Source organism: Struthio camelus, chromosome 1, assembly GCF_040807025.1.
Source record: "Struthio camelus isolate bStrCam1 chromosome 1, bStrCam1.hap1, whole genome shotgun sequence".
NCBI lineage: Eukaryota > Metazoa > Chordata > Aves > Struthioniformes > Struthionidae > Struthio > Struthio camelus.
Genome location: NC_090942.1, coordinates 10,519,798 through 10,547,724, shown reverse-complemented (window position 1 = coordinate 10,547,724; position 27,927 = coordinate 10,519,798). Strand labels below are relative to the sequence as shown.

Sequence of the window (27,927 nt, the reverse complement as noted above, 5' to 3'; positions counted from 1 at the left end):
AAGAAAAAAAGAAAGACTATGTTGCTTAATCCAAGCTAATGCATTAGCAATGGCCTTTTACTTTCCTATGCTCATGCTCTTCTATATTGCTGCCACAATAATTACAGCAGAATGACATGTTTGCCATGTAGTGGAGACCTACACTAACTCAGGTGCCTGAACCAGCTGAGGAAAGAGGTCAATGGAAATTGGCCTATGCTGGCTGAAGTCAACGCTACAGCAGGACATTTGCTAGCAGAATCAGAGCCAAGCACTTGAAGTTAAAGATTTAATCATGAGCAGCAAACGAACTCAAAAATGGGGGTAGCAGTAATGGTGAAAGTTGCCGCTATGTTTTTTAACACACAGATCTTAAGATACTTCTGTATCTTATTTAAGGAACATGAATCAGTGGAGGATAAACATAAAAGGCTGTGGGTGACACTGAAGCATGAACTTTCACTGCTTGAGGTTTCATCTGTGCGGCTCTACGGTACGGCTGCCAGACAGACGCCTCAGGAACTTGGCGGGATAGGAGGTGGAAAGCAAAGTCTAGTGAAGACAAGCAAAACCCCATTATTCTGTAACCACTCTCACATGATTTAGCCTTAAAAGCAGGTCAGTTTGGCTGTCTGGCTATGTTTGGAGAATGCAACTGACTTCATGAAGCAGGCTGGTGGAGCAAAATCCGTGAATAATTTTGCCTATTTGATGTTCTTGTAGACACCTCCTCAGAGTTTGTGGATCTAGTGATGAAGTTCAAATTATAGTGAAAAGTAAACACCCGTCCTCAAACAAAGCTCATTCCCTGTCGTTTGTTTAAATTACAGAGTCAAAAGTTTCTGAAATTGGAAGGTATGGTTTGGGGTGATGAGAATATTTTCAGACCGTGTACGATAGAGAACTCTTCTTTTTTTTTTTTTTGGAATTGGAAAATCCTATAACTTGAACATATAATAAATCACTGGATTTTTTTTGTTTCTACTACTTCTACTTAGGTTATGACAGAAAAATTTCAGTAGAATTTGAAAGCCTTTGACACATCTGATCTTGTTAGGTCCTGTCTGTCTGATGGTCTATTTTTCTCTGTCACATCTTGAAACTATTGAGCTTCTTTTCCCTCGCAGCAAAATATCATATTCAGTAAGTGCCACTATAATTGATCTGTTTTTAGTTCTTAAACAACATAAATATAACCATTACAAATCTACCAAGGCACATTGTACTGATATGCCACATATAGCTGGAAAACAAAATGTATGTTTACACAGTATTTCATGATGATTTTGATTCCTGTTGGAAATTTCTGAAGTGAAACTTTACATCAAACTACCAATAATCACATATGATCTTTGTACAACCTGAGTTTATTGCGTTTTTAAGATATATTCTCAGAAGCGCATTCTAGTGCAATAAAAATATCTACTGTTTGATTTAATTTTACTAATTCTTAAAAAGAAATTCAATGCAGTATAATAAAGTCTTGGTATTTTTGTTATCCAATCAAAGCTATCTAGTCATGACGGCCAATTTACAGAATGTCTGAAAAGAAAGTTTCTTTGCAAACCAGCCGAAAACATTTACAGTGCCTGCTTAACGGTAGTGTACGGTGAAGTGCTATTTATTTTTTGACGGTAAGATATGTGATCCTACTAGTTTCTGGATCTTATTTTTGGTTTGCATTACATCAGTACAAAGCCACTGTAGCATCTGATATAGGATCTAATCCAGAGCTTGCATGTCATATTCCCAATTAAATTCATTAACTTTGAGCCAGGTAACCGTACCAATGTAGATGAGATAGATGTGAAACAGCATATAAAAAAGAGTTTGGTTTTTCCCAGTTTTTCTGGTATTTTATCTGAACGTGAGAAACTACACAAAGAGAAAAACCTCCAAAATTAAAAATATTTTTAAAGAACAATTCCTTCCACACATTCACAACGTGCCTCTAATGAACTAGCATTCAGAGTGAACACTTGTTTTCAGAGATTTTAAGTTGAGCTTTCAATACTGATAGCGTACTTATTTCTAGTTGGCTGGATATTCCTTGCACAGTGATGCATCATTCTGGTTTTGGATTCGTTTCAATGCGAGGCAGCAAATGCTGGCAAACATTCAAACAGAATTCCTACATTCATGATGCCCTACCCTGACTACCTGGGGCTGTATTCTTAGAAAAAAAATTGTTTGGTTTTACAATCTGACTTTTCTCAGAAAATGTACACACATACCCCCCGAGTGTTCTCTGCCAGTGCACTTTAGAAAGGTGATTGTGATAGAAAGTATTAAACTATATTCCTTGCTCATATGAAATAACATAAAACTACTGATGTTATGAGCCCCCAGATTTCAGTCCAAAGTACAGTACATTTAACTTGTGTGAGTAATACTAAACCAGTGTGACTAACTGACATTACCTATTGACTTCAGACTCTAATGAGCTCTTTAAACCCTAATTACCTCTTTAATAAAGCATTTTGAAAACTGATGGTAATAAATAGTAACATTGTAGACAACTATTATTATTTATTATCATTAGGACTTTCTTCTTAATAACTAATGCAGGGTAGAAATCTCCAGGAATGTGTTTCTCTATTAAACCCTTTCAGCAGGACTATAAATAGGAAATATATGAAATTATCCCAGTCCAAAGGTAACCCATTAAACAGTCTTTAACCACATTATCTACTTCATCCAAAGCATTTCTTAAAAAAGAAAGGAAACAAACATACCAACAAAAGTCTTCTTTAAATTAAACAGAAAATGTTTTACATTATGGATAATATCTTAATAGTGTTAACAAGTGGTAGAACTGATTTGTAAAACTCTTGAGTTTTAGAAGATGCATATGGTTCAAATAATCGCAGCCCTCTTTTGATGAAATACAGACAGCCCAGTCTCTTGAGGACTTGATTTATTAAGGTGTACCGCTTACTACATGCTTATTACCACACCAGCCTAGAAAGGGTAGAATTCTTCCTAGGGAGAAATCCAGTGTTTTGACAGAAAGAGAATCTGGTGCTTTCATTTAAAATGAAGATGCCAAAAGTCAAGGTTTTATTCTATTCAAAATGACTGTTAAATTGAATTTCCTTTGAAAAGATGCATAAAAATGAGCTATCCCATGTGATTTTCAGGGGCATATGCTCTTGGGCAGGATGGCATGTGATTGACAGTATACGTAAGGCTATCTGGAACCACCAACATGATAAAAAACAGAATGAAGGAGAAAGGAGGCATTGTAAGGAAAGCAAAAGCAGAGTGAAAGCTGAGATGCAAAGAATGACAAAGATAAAAGGAAACTTTCAAGTTAATTCTTCTGCCAAACCAATTACTCACAGCAGATGCAGAGTTTGAGATAATATTCCGTAGGTGAGTTTAAAAAGATTTGCCACACCTCACACATTGAAATAAACTCCTGTTTTATGGAGCAAAGCCACTGTAAACATTCACTTCAGTAAGTGAACGGAGCTGTGTAGAAATGAGTGTTTTGTCACCCTGAGGTCTGTTCTTTTTAATTGAACAGCATAGCTTCTCCAGAAAGAATTAATTCACAGACAGCAGCCAGGTATTGAGCTACTAAATAAAGCATCTTCAGAAGACCTGAAGCGTAATTTGAGCATCTACCGCTGAAGTATCCATGGTTTGATTCTGCTTTTCCTGATGTGTCCCAGTTACCTTTGACTATTAGTGAAAACTGCGTGCATAAAAGGTCTGTGTTAACCACATTTCAACTATGTGTCTTTTTAATTATGAGACAGGTTTTTAGGAAGGATTTCAAATTCTTTATACAGTAGGTGGGTTTTGTCTTATTTAGCTTTTCATTTGTTTGAAAGTTAGGTGTCTAGTTTAAGATACTTATCCAGCTGTCTTTTTTATCAGAACGGGAGAAACTGGCATTCTCAAACAGCATTTTATGATTCCTTCATACAAACATTATAACATATATAATCTAAAAGGCGTTATCTCTATACAGCCAATTTTAAGGAAGTTTGCTAAGTTTTAGACAGTTAAACATCCACCAATGAATCCAAAATGTATTCCATACACAAGCTAAAGGTGTACTGTCTTAATGACTGGTAATTGTAAGCAATGCAGTGAAGATGAACATACAGAAATAACTGTTCTTAAGCATCTTTGTTGTCTCCATTCCTTCTCCCCCAGTATACCTAATTACCTATGAAATGCAGAGTAGGTTAAATACTTTGGAAGAAAGAAATAGAGAAAGGCTTTATTTGAATAACTTGGGACACCCATTTGAAACCTTTCAGAATCAATAAGCTTTGCAAATATTAGCGATTAGAAAAGTAAGACATGCTTCTGCCGTTTAACTTTGAGCTGGCACAGCTCAACAGAGTAGATGTAAAATAGTGTAACTGGAGAAGAAATGTCAATATTAGGCAGCTATTAATGATCAAATAACTGTTATGAGTTATATTAGCACCATTGCATAGTATCCTTAAACCTTCACAGATATGTGTACTCCTCTTTTTTCCTCACATTTTTCATTTATCTCTTTCTAGCAAATTTTTCAAGGCACAAGGAAAGTCCTACAATATGCTCAAAGCCTAACTGACTGGGTTTTAGTTGCCTAAGAGTTAAATCCAATTAAATCTATTCTTTAGCTTGTTAAATAACCAGGCAGTTGTTCAGTGCTTGTTTAGAGGTTTATCACACATTTGATATAAAAATTAGTTTTTCTCAGTGAGCTTCAGTAAATTATCATGGCAAATTTGGGTAGGATCTTGCCAGAGAATCTAATAGTATTACAGAACAGATCCCACTGGATTTCAGGTGTAATTTGTGTTCCTAAACTGTTCTGATGCTCTTCAAAGAATATCTAAAGGTAATAAAAGCTGTGTCAGACTATAGAGAAATCTACAGGTAGTGTGGAGAGACAATTTCACTGGATTACAAGTAAAATTGTATACCCATATTCAACCTGCTGGTAACCACAAAAAGAAAAAAAAATCTGAACATTGTTTCAGTATTATTCTGTCCTTATTCATTTCAGATAGTATGTATAAGCACCATACACGTGGTATTCCTTTGTTATTTCCTTCTTTAATGTGCCTTCAGAAATTCATGCACAACACGGCGCTTGGTTAAGCTTGATGCTCCCCTTCAAATTTTTTTGGGTCAACTTATCTTACTTTTATAGCTGATTTAATAGTAGGTAGAACTTGAGATATTTATATTTATGGTCTTTAAAATATTTATTTCTCACAAGAGCTATTCTGTTTTAGAATTTAGAGACACTATAGAAATGAGGGATGGACACAGCAACTTCATTTTTGTGTTTTAGATCAGTGTGCAGGAGGTCATAGTGATCTAGGGATTAGAATCTACAGTGCTCAGAGCTCCAGAAATACACAGGGCAGGATAATCCTTTTCGGCAAGAATTTTCAATCTAATTGGAAGACACAGGCAAAAAAATAAAAAGAAGAATTTCTATTATGGATATGGAGAAAATGAGAAGACTAACTTCAGTTTTCCACCACATTCTGCAAAGTTTGGATTTAGCCCTACATGGTTAACATAAATCATTCAGAAAACCTGTATATTAGCTGGAAACTTTGTATTTTAAATGCAAGTACAATGGATAGCTCACATGACTAATATCCTGTGACGAGAATTTGCCTTAGTAAAAGGTATCAGAAAACATACAAGTTACTAGAACCAGGAGGGACCTCTTTTCCGGTGTTGAAAGGATTTTTGAAACTTTGAAAAATGTATTCATCCGAAATTGGAGTAGGATGTTCAAATACTGAACATTTTCAAGTATTGAGAAAGCTTGTTATTTTCAGGTTGAATCAATGTAACTATTTTGATAATTTTGGTCTGTTTTATTTTGATAAAAGCTGTTTCATCTTTTCATTATGTCAACTAACAATTTCAAAATGAGATGTTCTTTGAACAAAATAGAACTCTTAATTGAAAATGTTTAAATATCTCTTTTTTTCTGCCAAAATGGTAATTAAAGAAAATATAATCTTTGCATTGATAAGATTCAATTTGCATGATTTCATAATGATGTTTCATAGAAAAAATATATAACAAGATCAATACAGGCAGAAAAGTAAAGACCTTCTGTATATTTTAAAGCACCTAGGGCTACTCCTCTTGTAAAAATTAAACAGGGTATACAGGGTATACAAGACAATTTCTATATATTCTCTTTTGAGTTATTAAAATTGCTTCTCCTATTGGCTTCAATGTGAAAATGAAAAAAATGTAGTTTTTCAAACTGTATTTGCCAAGTACCACATTACATGACAGTCTGTCAGCAGGCTTTTTTTGTTTATTTAAAATACAATATAAGCAGGAATATATGTCCTCAGCATTCTTTATGGGCATGGAACTATCTGAGGACACGCTAATTTTATAATACATGATGCACATTACATCAGTATTTATACTTCAGAATCAATTCTCCATTCCTGGTACTATGGGAGAGATGTAAAAAGAGCATCATGAACTGTATGAAGTAGCTTGTCATGGAATAATATATTTATCAAAACTGTCACAAGTGAGCACACTTAGGAATGAATAGGTCCTACGCATATATTATTTAACTGAAAGATATTTAATTGTTTATATTATATTTCATTAATACTTTAGTGGAAAATGTTACAGTTAAGTAGTTCTGCCACTTACTGTACAAGCTTGAAGTTCATGGGAATTTTCTATCTTTAAGAAATAAAGAATTGGGAACATTTTATTCTGTTGTGCTCCTTCTAGGGTGTTACAAAATAGTGTCTTCTCTGAAAGCAATGAGACAGCTTTCTAGATAGAAAAAAACAAAAAGGAGGGAAAACATTAGAAAATGTTTATTTGTTTAGATGGATATGCAACATTATTTATTTATTTATGCCAGCCTAACTCACAGAAATACCGTCTATATAAACAGTTTCTGTTTTCAACAGGCTGTCTTGCAGAGGGATATATTTCTCAACCTAAGAGATGCATAAATAACTCTTATGCACCAGTGGATGGCTGGCTCTAAGAGAAAACATGGGCGGCGGTGTGTTATACATATGCCATAAGAAAACTACATGAAAATAAGCTTCATTGCATCTTCTGTAATCACTTACACTTGTGTCAGCTGAATGCAAGATAAATATAAATAATTCTGTCCCTATTTCCCACTGTTAGAAGCAATGGAAAATAGTCATTAAAACAGAGCACAGTTGTATATACTTGTTTTTTTAAAGAAAAAAAAGGAAAGAAAGAAGTAAAAAAGAGGCAAATACTGCAAGAACAAGACAAGCAATTGTGTAGGTTCATTTGACAATAAGGATAGAAATAATCTGAGTAGCTTTAAAAAATGCTAAATAGCTACTTGCGATCAACAAGTTTTTCTTAACAGAATTTAGCATAAGGTAATTCATAACTCAGTTTTTCAGTATTTCTGCATCGATAATTAAATTATTTCAGAAAGCGTAACAGTTTAATATTTCTATTGCTTTTATTCTGAAATTCTCAGAATCCCTTGATCTTCTGAATTCGCTAAAAAATTAATCTACTGTCTCTTGCTTTTAGGAGGGCTATAAAGATCAGAGCAGAACAGAAGGCGTCCCCTTTGGAAGGATTTATTTTCACTGTTTTTCTGTTCATGGTTTACTATGACAAGGGTTTACATGTGGTTTTACAGTAAGGCAGCAGTACAGAGGATATCTGTACTGAAACGGGGAATGCATATTTTTTGCGTATATGCTTGAAATTATCAAAGCAGGTGTGACTGAGCTGAGCTGCCCCAATACTTGCTCATTTGGCTGCCTCTCTTGAATGCATTCTAGTGACCAACATACAATTTATATCAACATTTACACCTTTATGCCAGTATACATATAAACATCAGGCCTTTAACACTGATCACGCGTTTTGAAATAACATCCTCTGCCTTGAGTAAGTTGTAGTAAGGACATCGAAGGAATCTCCTCATGTTAAATATTTACTCTATCTCCTTTTAACATTCTTATGTCAGAGAGTTTTAAATGAAAAAACAAGAGAAGCAAGTCTCCAGAATATTATTGTAGACATTCAGAAGTTTAATTACACAAGAGTTCTAGGGAGTGGGAATTTTGATTTGTTTATTTTTAATGACCTTCATCTGTCTTCCAATACTAGCTAATTTTGGCTTTCAATCCCAGAACTTAACAGAGAGTTATAAACACTGAATTTTGCGTGAAGCTGCAAACTCTATGCAGGTACTGGCATTTTTTATTTATTTTTTTCTTGAGCTCTAATGAGACTTTTGGGGAAAAGAATAATGAAAATTTGTATATAAGAGTGTAAAGTCAGTAACGAATCCAGAAACTGATGTATTTGACCTAGTTAGAGATTTAGTTTTGAATATTCCATATAGTCTTAGTAACTCCAGGCAAAACCTGGAGGAAGATGGCTTGAACATGGTACAAAAGATGACAGTGTAAATTGCAGGTAACATTGCATTGCTGAAACAAAAACTGTGGGTCAGTCATATAGGGGCCAAGTGCATTTGAGCTGGCCTATTTCCACTGACATAAATGAAGTTACACTTACTTATACCTGCACAGAATAATAAATAACCCTTGATACTCTAATTTTATACTTTCAGTTTATTTATATAGTCTTCTGATCTAAAACACAGAAAGAATTTTTCAGCATTAGGAACAAGAAGATATGGTCTCTCGTATGAGAATCTAAAATGCTTCAGATTTATCAAATCATTTTAAGACAAATTAAAAAATGTGTATGCAAACCCACCAGCAGTGTTTGCAGCCCTTCCTTTTACGACTGCAGTAAGCTTAACAGCTATTGAACTAACAGTGTGATTTTCCCTTTAGATAGTGCAGGTTCATGTGTTTAGAATAAAGATTGCAGGTTCAGTCTCCACAGTGTTTGACCTCTCCTGGGCATAACATTAATCATACGTAATAAGTGGCAGAAGCCTACAAAACGTATTAACACAGGTGGACCTTTGGTGCTTATTTGTAGCCCTGTTGACCAGAGTGTGCTTCAGGCTGTTTGTGTAGATCCAGTAGCAGGGTAAGAACTTAGGAGCGGTAAGATTACCTAAACCGTAGCACAGTTAACGAAACTTGAGCCCTCCAAGAAAATCGAGGTTGATTTTTACATGTCACATTTGAAAACTAAATATGCCCATCGCCTTAGGAGTTCCTTTGAAATAGCAAAGTCTTGTAGGAAAGAATGTTTTAAGAGCATTATTTCAGCAGGGATATTTCTGCTGGGAATAAATAAACTGCTAAACGTCCCTCATTTTTTAATCTTCCACAGCTGTAAACTGTACTTGCTTCTATTGTCTATAATTTAATTTAATGCTTGGAATGTTGCAATAATATACAGTAACTGATACGCCCTTTGATTGAGAAACGGTCAGACCAAAAGTTAATAATTTTTCCTGAACTACAGAGTCTTCTTATTGTAAAGAAAAGATTAGTTTTTAGCATGAAGTTCTATTATTCAGTCTTTATTAGAAATGACATACAGAATACAGACGATAGACTGCTTTATGTCTTTTCTTGCTAATTGCAAATTGGAAGGTTTTTCTTGTTGTACTTGTATAGAATTTTTCTTGACATTATTAATTGTGAATGATGTCTTGAATATTTAAATAATGACTGAATGGAATACTGAACAGTACTGCAAAATTATTTTTTTGCAGTGTTAGAAATGCCTTCTACATTGCCTCATCCTTGCTCACATTAAATATCTCTAACTCCGTGAGGAACCAGGCACTTAGCATTCAGTACAGGAAAGACACAAAGGAGCACATTCATTTTCAAAATTACTTCTCACTCTGATGTATTTCTAGTCAGAGAATTAATTTAAATATTTATACTAATACGTAGCACTACACATATGGTTCATGATGTGATAGAATTTTAATTTTTTACTCGATGTTATTTCAATAGATGTATAAAATATAAAAATGTCAATACTTGCTTCTTTTCAAATCAGCATGTTTTGTGTTCTTTTGCATAATAAAGTGTTCTCCAGAAAACCAGATAGGTATAGAATATCTATATTTTAATTTTTAGAAGGGGCTACCAGAATATTTATAATGAAATAATTTCTTGACTAAACTAAAAATGTTTAATAGGTCATATCTCCTGTTTCTCTGTAACTAAAGCCTAGTGACCATCTGTTAGGTGGTCCATAAATCTAGGCCTTCCTAATTTTATGACCTTCATGCTGGAGTCTTCTTATCTATTATTTTGGTCACATAGAGTAAAATTGCCAACAGAGGTGCAATATATTGCTTACACTCAATTTATACCCTGTTTTACAAAATTGTCAACCTCTTATCATTTTAATGTGCCTGTTGCAGCACTGACTTTTCTGAAAGTCTTTACATCTGAAGTGCTGAGATTATATGACAATCTAATGTTGCTCTAGAACTGCAAATTTTGCTTGTGATTGTGGAGAAAAGCTGAGCATGTGACAGAATCGTGAAGACCTTAAAGCCTGAGGAGAGACTGAAAATAAAGATTCTACCTTTATTTTATTACTTAATGTTAGTAGTAATTTTATCTCCTCTCCTCTCCTTTTCTCTCCCCATCCCATCCCATCCCATCCCATCCCTTTCCTTTTCAAAATATTTTTTAGTCAAAGCTTACAATTTTTAAGCTGACTCCATGATTCAACACCTACATTTGAATATTTGGGCTAGGCAGCGCTTACTTACCCAGTATATTAGCTTTTTGTTCCTCTCTCAAATTAATTTCAATATAAGCAATTGATCTCTTACAAATATAACTAGCTATATATAACTTTTGTTTCAGACAGAAGCAGAAGACACACAAAAGAGGCCAGAGAAGTTTGGAAGCTTGTTAATGACTAGCAAAGCCCAATCTAACAAAATTTTTGCACAATCAAAAGACAGAATAGGTTTTATTTTTTCTAACATTGGTAACAGTCGTGAGAACTGAGAGCTGCTTTTTCATTTTACTTGCCGCATTTTTAATCTTGTGAGTAGCAGACAGTGTGTCTATATCCACTGCATAATTTTTAGAATGAACTAGCTTATATGAAAATAATGTCAAACCCGAAGAATTGTAAGTACCAATTTAATGCTATTTAATATATCACAAACAAGGAAAAATGGTGGTACTAGAATGGTTGGTTATTTATTTACTCAGGCATATAAATCAGTCGAAATAGAATGATAACCGTTCATTAACATTATAAAATAATCTACTTCCTTCTTCTGAAGAACTGGAGCTTGTTGAAGGCCGAATGGTTTGTTACTAAGGATACCTCCTGAATGTAAATATTTGCATTCCTTGGAGGATATTCTTCTCCACAGGAGCCAGGAGCACTTAGCTTTGGCATTGTGCCTAACTACACACCTTTAATGTGCAACTAGCTCAAAACTCCCGTAGGCCGTATTGTACCAAGAGGTTAAGTGTGGCATGTTAAAGGGAGACCAATTTCAATTTAAAAAGGAAAAAAAGGCATAAAAATGCATTGTTATAGCTTCAGCAAAGTCTCTTATATGTTCTTGTCAATAGGAGTTTATTATAGTTTACTCATCATAGGTGAACACAGATTGATACAGTTGCTAATGGTGTGGACAGTGGCACCTGAGCAACATTTCAGGGTAGGAAAAAGCAGTATTTTTAGACTGATATTCACATTTAGGTACTTCATTCTGTACTGTGGGTTTTGTTAGCAGGTTTTTCTTTCAGAGCTGCTGATAATCTACAATCTTCTGCTGACTTACTTAAGGAAAAAGTATGACAAAAAAGAAGATATTTGGTAACGTTTATTTAGGAAAGAGTAAGTAGTGGAAATATTGGGCACAAGCAGCACCGCACCGAAAATCAGTGAATTATATGGCAGCAGTAGGGTTGCTGTGCTGGGTCATTACACAGATCTAGGCAGCATTCTGCACTTCCACGCAGGAATCTACCCTTTAGACTTGGTGAGTTAATAACCTCTGTCTAAATGGTATTTCAGCTTATTTTAAAGTCTGCTTTGAAACTGAAAGCTGACCTGCTGTTGACAGTCTGCTTGCAAGGTATTTTATTCACCTAGAAAAAGATTCAAGAGATGTGGACTTTTGAGATTCAAGGCAGGTAGAGAGGATGTTGCCTCTGAAAATGTGAGGGAAACAAAGCAAGCAGAAGATGGCTTAGAGTGAACCTTTTCATATCTTGAAAAGAACGTCTACTGACTACTGAAAAATCATTAATCATTACTACTGTGAGCAATAATTATTGCTAACAAGTGTCCACACTCATAGATACAATGGCATATGTTTTAAGAGAAAGCTTCAGTGACAGATTTTTAATGAGCTCATTTCAGTTGCAAATACCCTGTTGCTGCCTTACAACACAGAACTGTTTAATGTCTTCCTTCTTGAAACTTAAAACTCTCCTCAGTTAATTTGCTTATAGTTTTCGTGAAAGAACTCTTCTTTTCCTCTCAACTAGTTTGTAAGCCACACATTAATTTTAATAGTTCAGTTTTGCTATAGATTTTGATATACCTGAGATATTTTCCATTCATTTATTAGACGGAGGAGGTCCTCTGTACAGCAAGCAGTAATTTCACTTTGTCCTTCCCACTGCATTAATGGCGAAGAGAGAGTTGTTAGAGTGTAAAGAGCATCACTTAAAATGTAAGTGCTGGTACCCCCAAATGAGGAGACGGAGCAGAGCGTGGACTTAAACCGTCCTCCCTCAAATGCAATTTGATGGTTGAGGAAACCTATCAATGACAGTTTCAAAAGTGATTACAGTCCTTTATGGGTCCTTCTGGCTCTTCTACACTTCCTGTGTAGGAGTGAGATGAGTGAGATTTCTGTGAGATTATCCGCAGGCAAACTGAAGGAGTAAAATAACAGTTTAAAGATGACCATTGTGGCTTCTACATAAATAAATACTCTCACTTGCAGTAGTTTAACTGACGTTTTTCCTTCTTTATTGGTTCCAGGCATGCGATCCAGACGTATATTCTGTTACTGAGCACTGAAAATGTTTGTCAAATGGAAGTATGGGATTCCAGCATTGCTCAAGCTTGTTTTTATTCTTCTCGCCTTGCTGGAACACCATTTGCGCATATGTCAACTCAGCCACAAATTGTTTTTATTATATGTGAAACGGAAAATGGATTAGAAATAGCTTTTATATTCAACTACTGTGTTAACAGTACATATCATATCATGTATTTTCATCACATAGAATGAAAATCAGCTTTGCAAAGAGAGAGAAAAACCGAGGGAATGTGTGGCAGGGTAACCAAATATTACAGCAGCAAGAGTGTTTAATGCTTGGAAAGCCAAGGCCTTTTCTTGGTTAAGTGACAAAAATGATGACTAACTGGAAGGATGATTAATTCTCTTTTGTATATAAGTGAAATAAGAAGAATTTTCCTAAAAGAAGCAACTAACTACAAATGTTGAGTATGAGATATTAAGAATGTACAAATTAATCTAAATAGGCTATATCCTATTAATCATAAATCCCAGAACAGCATAAAAATAGCTTTAATTTATACCTTTCTTATGCACTATTGATGGAATTCATAAATTTTTGTGAAGCAGCCAAAACGTCAGCTTGACAAATGTTTTCACGTGATCCAAAAGCTTAAATGGTGTTATTTCTGTAGCATGCTGATGAATGCAGGAAACAAAAGTATAATAAATTATAACGTCTGGACTTAAGGATGACTTTGATCATCTTGGCAAAGATTTTGTGACATTTAATAAAAGTTCAGGGAAGAAAGTCACTCTGAACCATGTCTCTGCATTTTGCATTCTATTCGATTATGAAATGTCACTGAACAAACCACGAAATAGTTTTTAGATACAGAATTAAAATTCATTTGTATGAAAAAATTAACATAGTGAGTCTTCCTATGTTTGCAGTCCTTATTGAAGAAGAAAACTAATTAATTAGACTTGATAATTATCAACATTATCTAAATCACACTTAGCCACTTTTATTCTGAAACAATTGATTTACATTAATAACAAAGAGCTGTAGCTGATGCAGTTGTGAAACTGTACAGCTGTGAAACTACTAACACTTCTTCTGTTTGAGAAGTATTAATGCTGCAACAGGCACTGCTAGTGTGAGAGACCACAGAGACTATAGACTATTAGCTTATTTAGTATTACTAAATTGACACATTTTGTGACTCAGAGGCCATGTGGCATATATCCATAAAGCTAAACTTTCTCACTGTCCTCCCTCATCCCCAAAAAGCACAACTTAATCCAACCCACCGATGGTCACTGCCATACTATCCCTTGAACCATGCCAAATATTATTTGGAGGAATGCTAGTTTTCACAGTTGCCAAGAAGCACATTAAAAATTTAAATGGTGTGGATATTCACAGGTCAATGCTTGAGTGGGTGCCTATGCTCTGGCTCTGTTTTTTTTTTTAATTTTTTTAATAAAATAGCTGTAATCTTTCCTCTTTATTATAGCTGTCCCTGAAGGTTGTTTTAATGCAGTCTTTTACTATTTTACTGTAACTGTACAGGGAAAGACTTAAGATTCAGTTCCAGATTAGAATAATTATTACTTAACTAATATACTGCAGCAGCAGTGAGAGAGTTGAGTGAGATGAGTCTCTATTGTCCGAAGCATCTTGTATTTGGACAATTAAGGGTTCATTTCCAAAGATGACTTCTTTGCCTTAGAGTTTGAAGAAATAGTAAGGAAGTATTCACTTGCTGAATAGCCAAGGGGCAATAACGAACACAAATAATGCCATCTCAGAAATGTTCGTGAACAGTAGTAACTTCCACCAGTACAGCAGTTTTCAAAAAAGCATATCTGTAATCTGTTAATTAAAATCTAGTTAGAAGCTGCTTTGACATACTTAGACTGACCACTTAGCTGCATAATAACATTGCTTAATCCAAGAAGCACTGGAACTCATTACAAAATAGAAAATTAAGATTTTTTTTTTCTATCGTCTTAATTAAGCCAAATCTCATTGTAATGGCATGTCTGAGTCTCTGGAAATTTGTATCAGTCAGGAATTTGTCCATGGAAAAGGCTCTTGGATTTATACAGACAAATTGACAGTAAATATAGATGAAATTATTGCTTTAAATTATGGAAATTATAATCTGTAGTTGCCTTGAAGATAGTGAAATAGCATAGGTCTTTTTTATCGGACATCTTCTCCTCATCAAAAACCATGAGCAGCAGATATATGTTAATGAAGTAATGTGATTTTGTGCATACACACAAACTATGATGCTTAAAGACAAGTTGCATGAAGAATATGTTAATGTTATAAATAATTTGGCAACTGTGACTTGTTGTAGAGCCAACAGTAGAATCCAGAGGTCTTAGTCAGAGTTCTGTGCATCAATTTTTTTCCTGCTACTCAGGAATCTTAGGGTTATGCACTCCTGAATACAGAGATCCCTACTTAGGGCAGAGTTTCCCATGTACTACTTAGCACACTGAAAGGATGATTTTTGGCTGTATCCTATGTCTGATTTGAGAGTAATCTGCAAATTAATTGCTATGATTATTAATATCTTATTTAGAATTTTCCATTTTTTAGGTATTAACATAATTTAAATTACAAACCTTAATAATTATAATTCTGCCAAACTCCTACTCAGCTAAAGGATGAAAAAGTTTAATCTTCATATACCTCTACTAACCTTTGCCTTCTCACTTCAATGATGTGATAAATCACCACTCTGTTTGCAAAAGCCAACATTTTTCATCTAAAAATGAATAAGTTTGAGTGTGCTACAGGATCAACCCTGACGTGCCAATATATCCTCATTCACTTTTTGCTGTAGGCATAGTGCTATATTTTCCACTCTATAATGTAGACATGCTGAATAGCATAATCCAGAATTAAACAATCGAGACGACAAAACCACATCAAAATAACACAAAGGAGTTAATTAGCCCCACAAGAGAATTAGAGGCATGTTTTCCACTGCCTCAAGTCCATTTAGCTAATTGTTCTGAAATACTTTGTTCGTACTAAAAAGAGAATGTAAGATTAGTTTTAAGTTAAAACATTTGCTTATCTTGACTTGCATTTTTCTTCTAACCCTGGCAAATGTCTGGTGCTTCAGGAAATGTGAATAATTCTAATCCTGATGGGGTGACATAGTACTTTTGTTGCCTCCAGAGTCTCTTGGTGAATAATACACATCTAGAAACATGAAAATGGATGGCTCTTATCTTGCATGAATAAGTACCAATATCAATAACATTAATAACTCATAGCCAATTTTATTAGTAAATTGAGCTGTAAATAGTAAAATATCAAAAAGTAAAATATCGGTCCTGTGGGTTGTAGGAAGTACATAATCTTTTTAATATGCTTTCACTTGATGATACAGATACAATAATTTTAAGCAATATTGTGTGCATGTCTTCATATTCACTCACCCAATGTATTTGAGAACAAAAAATCTTTCCCAGCTGCCTGCTAAATGTTATCTTTCATAGGTCCTTGATAACCAGATCACATTTAAATACACACAAATAACACTAAGACAAATAACAAGTGACAGTAATTAATCTTAAGTAAGAAAAAGACAACATTATTAATCTAGGCCAGATATAAGCTCTGACATACTAATGTATTCATTATTTGTAACTATTAACAAGGCACGAATATTCCCGCTGCACACTTCTAGCAGTTGCAGTTTGAATACTCCTCTTCTTAAAAAAGATCTTTGCCTTTCCGTCATTCTACTAGGGTTATGGAAAAATTTCACACATTTGCCCAAGGCTAATTATGTGCTGCTACCTCAAAATGTTCAGCAGCAGTATCAAAATAGAAGACAAAATCATTTGAACACTAACAATATAAAACCTTAAAGGGTAAGCCTATGGAATCATTTAAATTACTAGAGCATCATATTTATACTCAGTACTAGATAACAGGGTTTTAGGTGAAAATCTCAGAGCAAGATAAGATTTTTCACAATTGTTTAGAAATTCAGAGTCTACAGAAGTTTTCATAAGTACCCATACACATTAGGCAATTAAGTCTCATCACTTCCAGTCTGGTTAGATGCTTTGGAAAAATCATTTTCTAGGCATCTAAATTCCTTTGAGAAATACATTTACTTGTGATGTAGAAGCTATCCTGCACTGACCTCTGGGCCTGTTTTTTTGTGTTAACAAGAAGCTCAGTTCTAACGGCATTTGCATATATCCAAGTTTCTTTTTTAAAAATCTTGCTCAGTCTTTTCCCTGTAGGAGATAAATACAGATTTTCTTATGGATCAGAAATGTTAATGTAACATTTACTTTATTTATAAATGCAGAATTGAAAAATTCCTACTTTTCTACACTGCACTTGGACTCCTTCTTGGATTAAAGCTTTATAAAAATAATGAGCATAGTTTTACAAATGAAAATATCTGCACATGTTTCAAGAGTCCCATCTTCTTGTAACCAAAGTTTTTTTAGAATGTTGAAAGATTACTTTACCTCTTAGGGAAATGTGTAAATATTGTAGAGACAGTAAATTGGTACTTTTCTCATTGCAATATTTTTGAAAACTATTTTCTCAGGAAAAATTAAGTTCAATTTATTACCAAAATATAGTGTTAAGAATGTTAACAATACGTGATTTATATAGAGGTCTATTACTTTTTATCATCTTCAGGTACCTTTCATTGTATTACACTTTGTAACTTTGCTCCAGCTGTGAAAGAAGGAAAGAAAAAAAGAAATACTGATTTAAGAGTGCTATACATATTTCTCTACTTTACATTAACATTTCCCCTTCAGGATACATTCATATAACTCTATGAATCAGAAGAGAAAATTATGGATGTTTAGGAAAGTGTATGTTATGATATTTCTTACACATAAGTTCAGATAAAGCATACAGGGAAATTCTTCCTTAGAGACCAAACACTCTAAATACAAATGTACAAAAAAAAAAAAAGGTTATCTCATCTGCTGCTCATTAGTACTCAGTAGAAGACAACTCATAGCCTAGATGAACATATAAATGGACCATTGTTTCCACGAATATATATCATATCAGAATAAATGTCACGTGGAAAACTCTGAAAGAGAGTCTATTTAGGAAAAATACTGTTGTAACAGAACATATTTCCTGTGTCATTTTTTTCTTGCCTTATTCTTGGATAATTTTTGTTCAAAACTATTCATTTGTTCCTTGAAGCTCATTTTCTTTTACTGCGTATAGCTTTTAGCTCATGTCATATTTCTCCATTTGCAGTTTTGCAACTCTTCTCAAATCCTTGCCACTACACAACTCAAACGGGACTTTTCTGTGGTGGGAGCCTTGATGAGCAGGAGTTCAATTACATGCAAGGAAAGGGAGAGGATACACTGCCACTCATTCCCCAAAGTACACGGATACAGCATTCCCCAAGCCATCTGCACTAGCAGCCTGATCCCTCTTTCAGATCAGGCTGCTTTAGCTTTTTTGCTGATAAAAAGAAAGTGGAGATTTTCCCTGAAAACTCCAGCTCCTGAGTCACTCGGCAAGGATGCTGTCCATTGGCGGACCTCTGCCGTGGGTTGTCATCAGACATAGGAAGCTGGTGAGGTCTAACAGCACTACACAATTTTTATCTTCTCCCTTGAAGACTCAGACCATGGGCTCAGCCCCACTAGCTAATAACGAGGCTTGTCTGATGATGCCTTATGTGGGAAGGAGAGCTCAGCCACCTCACTGACACTGGGCTGTCACATTTAGTAGTCTTACCCATGCCTTGCGTAAGTATACCCAAATTCCATTGGAAATACTCTGTTTAAAAGATTTTAGGATCGTATTTGTCTTTTCATGGCCAATCTCATTGGATAGTTAATAATCATTCTGGGATCAAGCCTTAGACTCCTGTTTTCTCCTTGCTTGTGGTCCCCAAAAATCTTGACTGCAGCTTCTAGCATAATTTGTTGTTACTGACCTTTCTGTTCACAGCCAAGCATTCTGTACTATTAAAATTTCTTCCAACTTATCTCAGTCTAACACTTTTTTCCTGAGGTCATCTATTTTTTGCATTATCTGCAAATTTCATTAGCGCACTTGTTTTCATGCCAAGTCCATAAATGAACCTATTAAGTAACATGCATTCCATGAAAAACCATTCTGAAATTCCAGAAGCCTTTCTTCAAATCCAGTAATTCTCCTTCCTTTATTTATTTTATAAGGTGTGTGCTAATACCTCTCTAACCCTAACCCTTTAACAGAGTAATAGAGTCTCATAACACCATATTAAATATTTTACTGAAGTCTAGACACATTTGCTCTACTATATTTCATCTGTCTAAAGAAATGAATCATGTACCAAGGAACAGTAAGTTAGTACAAGTGAGTGCATTTATCTTTGATGAAGCTGTCTTTAGTTTCATCTCACTGTTAATTTAATTTCATATTTTGAGGATTATTTTTTCCTTTAAGTTCTAAATACCACTTAGTCTAAATTTAGCAAAACATAATGTAGGCATCTGGTCTAAGGTAGCTTTTTAGGTTCCCTATAATCAATAGGAAGGCATAAAACACGTGAAGAGGAATTCACTTCTATATACACAGCTGTACATACCTGTATATCTACATAGACATATTTAGAATCAAATGAGATATCTCATTCGATCAGATATCAAATGAGATATTTCTCTCTTGAAAAAAGTGAGAGCCATAATTTTAGATAGCTGGACAAGCGCAGAGTTAGGTGAAAAGAATCTCACTTCATTTCTGAAGAAATTAAAATCTTTATTAAACATTGATAAATTTAATTTGCTAAATTTCATTCATGCATTACTCGCTATATTTGAACTTTTTAAAAAAATCTTGCTGTTGAACTTAACAATTAATTTTACAACTGTCTCAGCATTTGGGTTGAAAAACTTTGTCCTCTTGACTTGAGAACATCAGAATCCTTAAGCTTTTTTTCTAACTCAGACGGTGAATTTCCCCCTGCATATAATTATCTGCCATTCACACATTTTGTATTACTATTACTATTGAAAGCAAATATTCGTTTAGATTTGAGTTATATTTAAACCACCTCTAACTTTTGCCAAATTCTCACTGAACAGTGACCTAAGTGTCTTTTCTTTTTTGCTCTTTCTTTCAGACACCTAGAGATCTTGCTGCTGGAGTCACTGTGCAGGTTAAGCTTCTTAGATGTTAAAAAAGAAAAGAAAAAAAAGTATTGTGGAAGTGTGTCAAATGTGGCTTTAGGAAATTTAAAAAAAAAGATTTTTTTCCCTGAAGGAGACGTACTAGGCGTATCGGGGGGGAAAAAAGGCCCCTACTGACTTTAATGGGCATTGTTTAATGGAACCTAAGAGAAAAGTACTGATGCAGCCAACAGACATATTTTCAACCTTTCTTTTCCTTTAAGCATATCTGGGCAAATAACATAAAGCCTTAATCTCCCAGTTCCAGCCTTCCAGTCACCTATTGGGTTCAACGGACGTGCTTGACTAAGAACACTAGCTGAACTGACAGCTTTTTCATTCCATAGGCTTCTGCTGCTGCATTTTAGCTTGCCTGCTACAGCTATATATTTGTTTCTGAAAGTCAGTTGAGAGTGCCAATTCTAAGGATACTACTTTGAAAATAACAGAAAAAAAAATCACTTCTGTAAGTATAAACATAACTATATCCTTATGTCAATGTTATTTTTTGTGCTTTTCGATGTCAAATTGGACAGCAGTGACACAAAGCCTGTAATATGAAGTAAAATGAATTCCAGATGGATTGCCTCACTTTGTTATTTCAGTAGCATTCAGAACAATTTTAATTTATTTTTACTAAAAATTGTAGCTTACAAAGATGACTTTGATGGTGTAGCTCAAGGGTGTAAATATATAAATATATACTCATGCTTTAAACTGAAGACCACAAAGTCCTTAAATGTTAGTAACATTAACAGATAGGCTGACATTCCCGCATATAAGATTTGGAAGCTTTAGCAGTGGTCTTCACCAGAAATGTTCTTTAATTCAAGTAATGCATATATATCTATATAAAATCAGGTCACATACCTTAAAGCAAATCCTAAAATCACCTCCCAGTTTTCCTTATCTTGATTCAGACTTACTTATCTGTCATTAACCTTTGATTAGGAGACTTCAGTGGAATCAACGTGAGCTTCGTTTAAGAGGCAGGACAGAATTTAGGTGATTTAAAAAGCTTTCTGAGTCAGTAGAGAAAAAGAGGACTTGTGTAGCCAAGCATACAAAGGAGCAAGAAGCAGCTACTTCCAGCCTAATGGTTTGTTCTTTGTCCTGGAGGGAAGGCTCTGCGGTTCTAGTTCCTACTTCCCAGGACAGGTTTTGCTTTTTAAATCCAAAGACTGCACATATCTCTCCAGGTTTCAAAGTCTAGGATCCAGGGACTTTCCCTGATGGTTGAGTACACCAATCATTCGTTTATTATTTGCAACTCAGATGAGTTTAGGCTCCTAAACCCCAGACTAGGTGTGATTTAGACAGACTGGATCTCATTCTAAAAATAAGAAAAAGCAACATGAATGGCTAAACAGTAACCTACCGTCATCATGTGACTTGCTATGTCCGTTCTGATTTCTTTCATGATCAGGAGAGAAGATAATGAAGACAGACAGAATATTTGATTGACTTGGGTTGTTCTTATGGGCTAGAAATTACGCATTATTTTACACATAATCTCCTAGAACAGAAGACTAACTGTTTAATGATAAAACTCAACAATTGAGAAAGTTAATAGGACAGCTCAAATGCCTAATGTTTAACACAGAATTAAGTAATTTACTGCCTGAAGGTCATCATCCTCAGCACTAGTATTAGATTGAATTTCAGAATTTCCTCCTCAAGTTGGGGAAGAAAAAACTCTACAATTTTTTCTGATCATTTCTCTTGAAAAACTTGAACAGGGAAGACCCATTAAGCCATCTGGATCCTAGTAGTTTTTATCATTTCCTTTGCACCCTTCTCAATAACTTTCTGAATCATATAGACTCATACTCGTTCCACCCTGAGTAAGAACTTATCTGAGGCAGCATTACATACCCATTGCCTACTACTGCATGCAATGACACAGATGTGGTTATGATGTCACATGAGATGTCGCTTTTATGTTTTTTGATCTACGAATGTCTTACATTACTGGTGGAGAACGCACTACTTCTTTGATAGTCTCTGAGGTAGGAAAGTTATTTTCAGTCACAATACGAGTACATTATGTTTAGTGGCAGTATGTGTAGTGGGTAGCGGCAGTAAATATTTTCTTGCCTTTGCTAGTTATTTGTCTTAGCTTTGAACTGAAGAGAACCACCCACACAGCTGCAGGAATAATCTCGTCCTTCTGCCATTCAGTGTTCACTGCAGACTCTGGGTCCACTGGGAAGCTCTAAATATCTGAGCTCCAGATTATCTAATCAGTTTGCCAATTACTATTTGCCTGCTAGCCAAATAATTGCATACTTCATGCATTGTACTAATAAAGCCACTTAGCCCTTTCTCTTAATTAAAAAAAAAACTGTTGTACTTATCTTTCTAATATATATAACAATTAAAGTAGTCAAAGCAAATTACAAATGCCCCATTATTTCTGTTAATTGACACTAAAATACTTACCAGAATCTTACTAAGTGCCAAGAAAATTGCAGTCAGAAATTGCCCTGTTAACTCAAGTTTTTGTTACTTCCAATTTCAATTGTTTTCAATCAAGTGTGTTAAAAACTGCTACGCTAACTGTTAAAGCTTTCAGGGTGACAAGTGTTCAGAAATATTAGCACGGCCAAAGAAGTCATGACACTGACTTTGCTTTCACTTTTGCATTAATAGAATACTTTTGTTCATAGCACTTCTTAAGTAAGATCTCAGGACCATACTTAAAGGATAGGCTAATGACATTGTCCTCACATCCCAAACTGGAAAAATTAAGCTTAGAAAGATTTTTTGATGCCTAAAGATGCAAACATATGCCTAAAACCTTACAAAGTCTGACATTAAAGGTGACACTCATTTCATTCACCTCAGAAGTCTGATATGTAGATGTCTACATATCATGTAGTTGAGTAAAACCTCTGGAGCAGAGAAATGGGTTGTTTTAGGGAGCCAGCTATTTATCTCATCCTGATACATATATCCAACATTTCTGAGATGACTCGCACTCTAGAAATGCTTATTTCTCTTCAGTGGTTATAAAGGAAGCCCACATGACAAGCTGTAGATGTTGGCATCACAACCAGCATGAGAATTTGGCAGTCCTTTTTACAAGTATATTACTGCTATGATAATTTCATTACTCCCAATCATCATATTCATTTGTAGCTCCATATCTTTTAAAAACTGTCTTTTAAAAGTTCTTTAAGAGTGTTGATCTATCTGTTTTTAGTATCTTTGGATTTCAGAATCTGCTCACAACCCATTTATAAAACCATTGTCATCTTAGTACACAGACTATGCTATTTATTTATTTATTTTTTCTAGGGGACTGTGTGTTAATGCAACACATATATGTATTTTTTTTTCTCTAGTCCTCTCAGATTACTTTATCAAAGCACATAAAAAAGCTATAAAGCATCTGGAGCATTTCAGCTTAATGGAACTATGCTATTAGTTATAGATAAATGTCCAATCCTGCCTAAATCTCCATTATCACGTCCTCATGCGTAGCTGAGCTGCAGTACTACCTCCTGTGGAACATTTAGAGTAAAGTGTCCGGATCCCATCCCGTTACTCTGTTAAATTATTTGGCACAATCTCCGTGTCTAAGAATAATGTTTTACTTTCATGTTTTCCTAAAAGTTAGCTTAGGTCTGACAGGTTATCAGTAGATCAAAAGGTCAGAAAACATGAAGATTGAAATAAAATAATAAATAGCAATGTGCTGGAACGAGAACAATAGCTTTGGGAGGCAAAATTGAACATCCACACTTTTAGTCTTCAGTTTTGATTGATTTCTTTTTGAATTCAAAGAAAATTATATGAAGAGAGACAGCCTCCTGATTAAAGCTGGGCTGAAATCTTTTTTGCTCAGTAGTTCTTAGCTCTTAGTCAGACTATAGAATAGTTGATTTCAAGGACGTATTTGAAAAGCTTTTACAGATGGTCTTCTTCAGAGTGTATTTTCAAATTCACGTGATAGAATATCTGAATTAAGAATATATTAGTGAACACTACTCATACATTGTACATATAGCCTTTATATTTACACATATATATGATGTAGCCTAAAGGACACTATGTCGTTGTTCAGGAATAGTTCAGAAGGGGTGTGGGGGGGGAAAGAGATGCTCCATCTTCCTTTTCCTTCTTCTTCCTAGGAGACTGTGATTTAGTTTGTATCTCTGATAACAAAATAATGTTTAATATATGAAATGCAAATCAGATCAATCAGCAAAATACTCTTCCTGCTTTCTGCACTTTTCCGTCCTTCCCCCACTCAGCTGCTCATAGCTAGTTACAACAACTGTGTCTAAAATGCAGGACGCAGGAGTACTTCTCCGCTCCCGGTTCTGAGTGCATGCGCTAGCTATGCTCCGACTTCACGGGAGGACAGGACCTGGAAGCACATCCTTCCTGCCTGGAAGGAAGCCTGGGGACGCAGGCCAAAAGGGAAATGCCGAGTGCTCCACCCGTGTCTGCAATTGCACCTGATCTGAAGTCTAAATAAGCCTTCCAGAATGGAATAAAATAGGTTTTATCCTGCTTTATTTCCGAATCAGCTATGTAGGAAGACAGTTCTTTGGCTCCTGCAACTGTCTTTCCTGTATCAAAATTTTTGCCTTAGTTTTCAAAACTATATTTGTGTGGTTAAAATGCCTAAATTTGTACTTTGAGAATAGGTTCTGAATTGTGATTGCTGTGATTTTCTAGAATTGACAGTCACTGGCCGTGTGGTCTGTACATAGTGACATTAAATTGGATTACTAGGCAAAAGGGAATGATTTGGAAATGTAACATTAGCAAACAATACTTGAAGGACTGTTTTCCTTTCAATAGATGGTAACACTGCAGAAATGCTTCTTTAATTATCTATCTTATTTATTTTATTTATCTATTTTATTTTATTTGTCAGAATATTGATGGAATACCAGCCTGAAGTTAGATAGTTTTCCATCAACATCAGAAGATTTAAGAGAAAATAATGTTACTTAGGTGCTGCCAAAAGAAATAAGCAAAAGCAGAAAATATTTTGCATGCTTTCTGATGACTCTGTGTTATAACCTTAAAATTGCAATTGTTGCTGGCTCTTCAGATCAGATCTTAACAGAGCAAAAACACATACACAAAAAAAAAAAAAAAACCTTTCTGTTGATTCAGGGAAAAGAAAAATCACGGAGGCTGAAGTTAAGCCTGTTTGACTGAATAGTGAAAATCATTTGACAGCCATAGTACCTGTTGAAATCAGACAGCTAATGTCTTACGTTCTGGCTGGGTCCCACAGACAGCAAAGGAGATGTTAGTAAAACTGTTAGAAGTTTAGCTAATTGTGGAAAATTATGGAAAATATTCCAGCCACTCCTGACACCTATTAGGAAAACCTAACAAGTAACAGTCTGAATTCTGTGAATTCAGAATGAGACCTATCGCTTTTGACCCAGCTAAATGATTTCAGAAAATTCTTCTTTCAGGTAGTATGATTACACCTTCTAAAATGGAAAATAAGAAAGATCCAGATGAGACTGCATATTCTGTACTGATGTAGCATATGTTTCTGTGCAAAACAATGAAACTTGGCTTGGGAAAAAAAACAAAACAACTCAAGTATATGGAATCTTAAAAATAAACAAACAAAACCCAGCAATATGCTCATTTGAATCTAAAATGGCATGATCTCTTGATGTAGAATTCTTATTATTAATACATAGGAAAAGAAAAAAAATCAGTTCTGAGCATTCCTTTTACTGAACTGATTCTCTCTGAAATAAATTGATTTTATTTCTTTTTAAACCAAATTAAGTCTGAATTTCTGGTATCAGAATAATTTTTAGTAGGTTAACGGCCAATGACATTTTAGTTTACAAGACTTCTGTGTACCAGCCATTTTGCACCAAACACTTTATCAATTTAAGCTTACTAAAGATATGTTTCTAAGAACTTGAGAAATTATATCTGGCCACCTATCTATTTTTGAAAGGAATTTTTGAGTGGAAGTTTCTCTTTACTGATTTTTATAGGCCTAACCAGGAGATCAGTAATTATAAATGATCCACATAAATTCCTCCTCACAACTTAAATTATTGTTCTTCTTTCCAGAACACATTTACTACAGACAGAAGGTTTGTTTTAGGGCAGCTTCATGCGGCATTTTGTATGCTGCGCTAGGTACTTCTCAAAGCTGGTATTACTGAGGCAGCTGAGTCCACTAATTACCAGTACAGAGATACTCATAAATTTATATTATTTTAGCCATATAAGGTTTATACATAAATCTGAAGTCTCACCTGATTTTATTTTAGTCAATATAAATAATTTCTTAATCCTTAGAAGACTCTGGAAGCACAAACAGAAGCAACCAGCTGTAAGCCATACTCAGGTTGTGGCATGGAATATGTCACTGAAACACTGTAATGCTTTCTCCTTACCCTTCATGTAATTTCTCCTCTTTTAGGCAATGTCTTAAAAGTGGAATACCTGCTTTGTGCTAGAACTACCATGTCATTAAATCTTTTTTTTTTTTTTAATCCTGACTATTTCGGTTATTAAAAGACATAATCAATATATTTGATAGAGTAAGTAATGATCCAATAAAAAGGCATTCAGCCAGAAGAGATATCTGTGGCTTTGTAACTCCTGCTGCATTGAAGAGTTCCTTTCTAAGAGAGAGAGAGAGAAAAAAAAAAGTACCAATTGGTTCTAATTAGTCTATACCTGTTCTGAAATGCAGTGAGATAAACTCTTCTAATAACAGATGGTGAATATTCAAGACTTAAATCCCCCAGAATACAGGCTAATGCAGGCATCACTGTAATCAAAAGCACATGATGGAAGAGGTCAACTATATCCCTAAATTTAATTAAATATCAACCTAACAAAGAAACATTTATGAAAATATTTACTTTTTTTGGCTTGTAGGCAATAAAATGACAAAAGCAATTACACTATATACCTTGCAACTGTTTGGTATTTAAAACTGAATTTCTAAAAGAAAAAAATCTGTAAGATACATGACAAAGGCTAGATTTTATCTCTTAAGAGCAAACTACCTATCAGACTGCAAATGGATTCTTAGTAACTTGAGATTTTCCTCAGAGGAATGAAACATTTTGCCTCCTTTCTAAAGTGAGGAAACGCTATGCATGTTTAATTATTCCAGAAGCCAAGGAATTAAAAAAAAAGGAGTAATAATTAAAATGATGCAGAGTGCAAAACCGAATTTCATTAAAATAGTACAAAACTGTCTTATCACTTTTCATTGTACTAAGGGAGGTTTAAATTGCATATGAGCATGGTTCTTTCCTTTAATTTCCCCTAATAACTTTTAATTCTCATATCTCTTATTAGCTCATATTTGAAGATAATTGCAGTTCTATTACAAAAAAAAATCAAAGGATTAGATTTGAACAGAATCTGCATTGACTAAGTTTAACTATATGCAGATATAATGTGACTTAATCACTTCTTTCAAATCTTTAGGCTACTGTTTTTAACTTCAGATTCAGCTGCAATAATATTTTGCATGTTCACCGCTGAAAACATATACCCAACTTCTGAGTGTCTAAGTTGTTCCATCCAATACTTCTTTCCTATGTGAAGACAGGGGGATAGCAACCCCCAACCTCATCCCTTCTTTCTTAATTTTAGGAAATGCCTAGGTCTCCCAGTATTCCTTGAGAAGTGACAAGAAGTCAACAAGGGACCTCAGTTTCCTTAAGAAACTGCTAATTTCTCTCCCACCGAGAGTGAATAGACAGATAAATCCACTTCTGCAAACCAAGAAATGCTGCTCCCCTCGAGTGTTCAGGATGACCCCAGCCAGAAGTTCGTTCTCAAAAACCAGACAGCAGCACAAA

General features: G+C 34.8%; 1 protein-coding gene across 1 annotated transcript in view; it reads right to left on the bottom strand.

Annotated features, from left to right (window-relative positions):
• SEMA3E (semaphorin 3E) overlaps positions 1-27,927 on the bottom strand; it is a 143,881-nt gene that overhangs the window by 77,643 nt on the left and 38,311 nt on the right. The gene's annotated exons all lie outside the window — the stretch shown is intronic.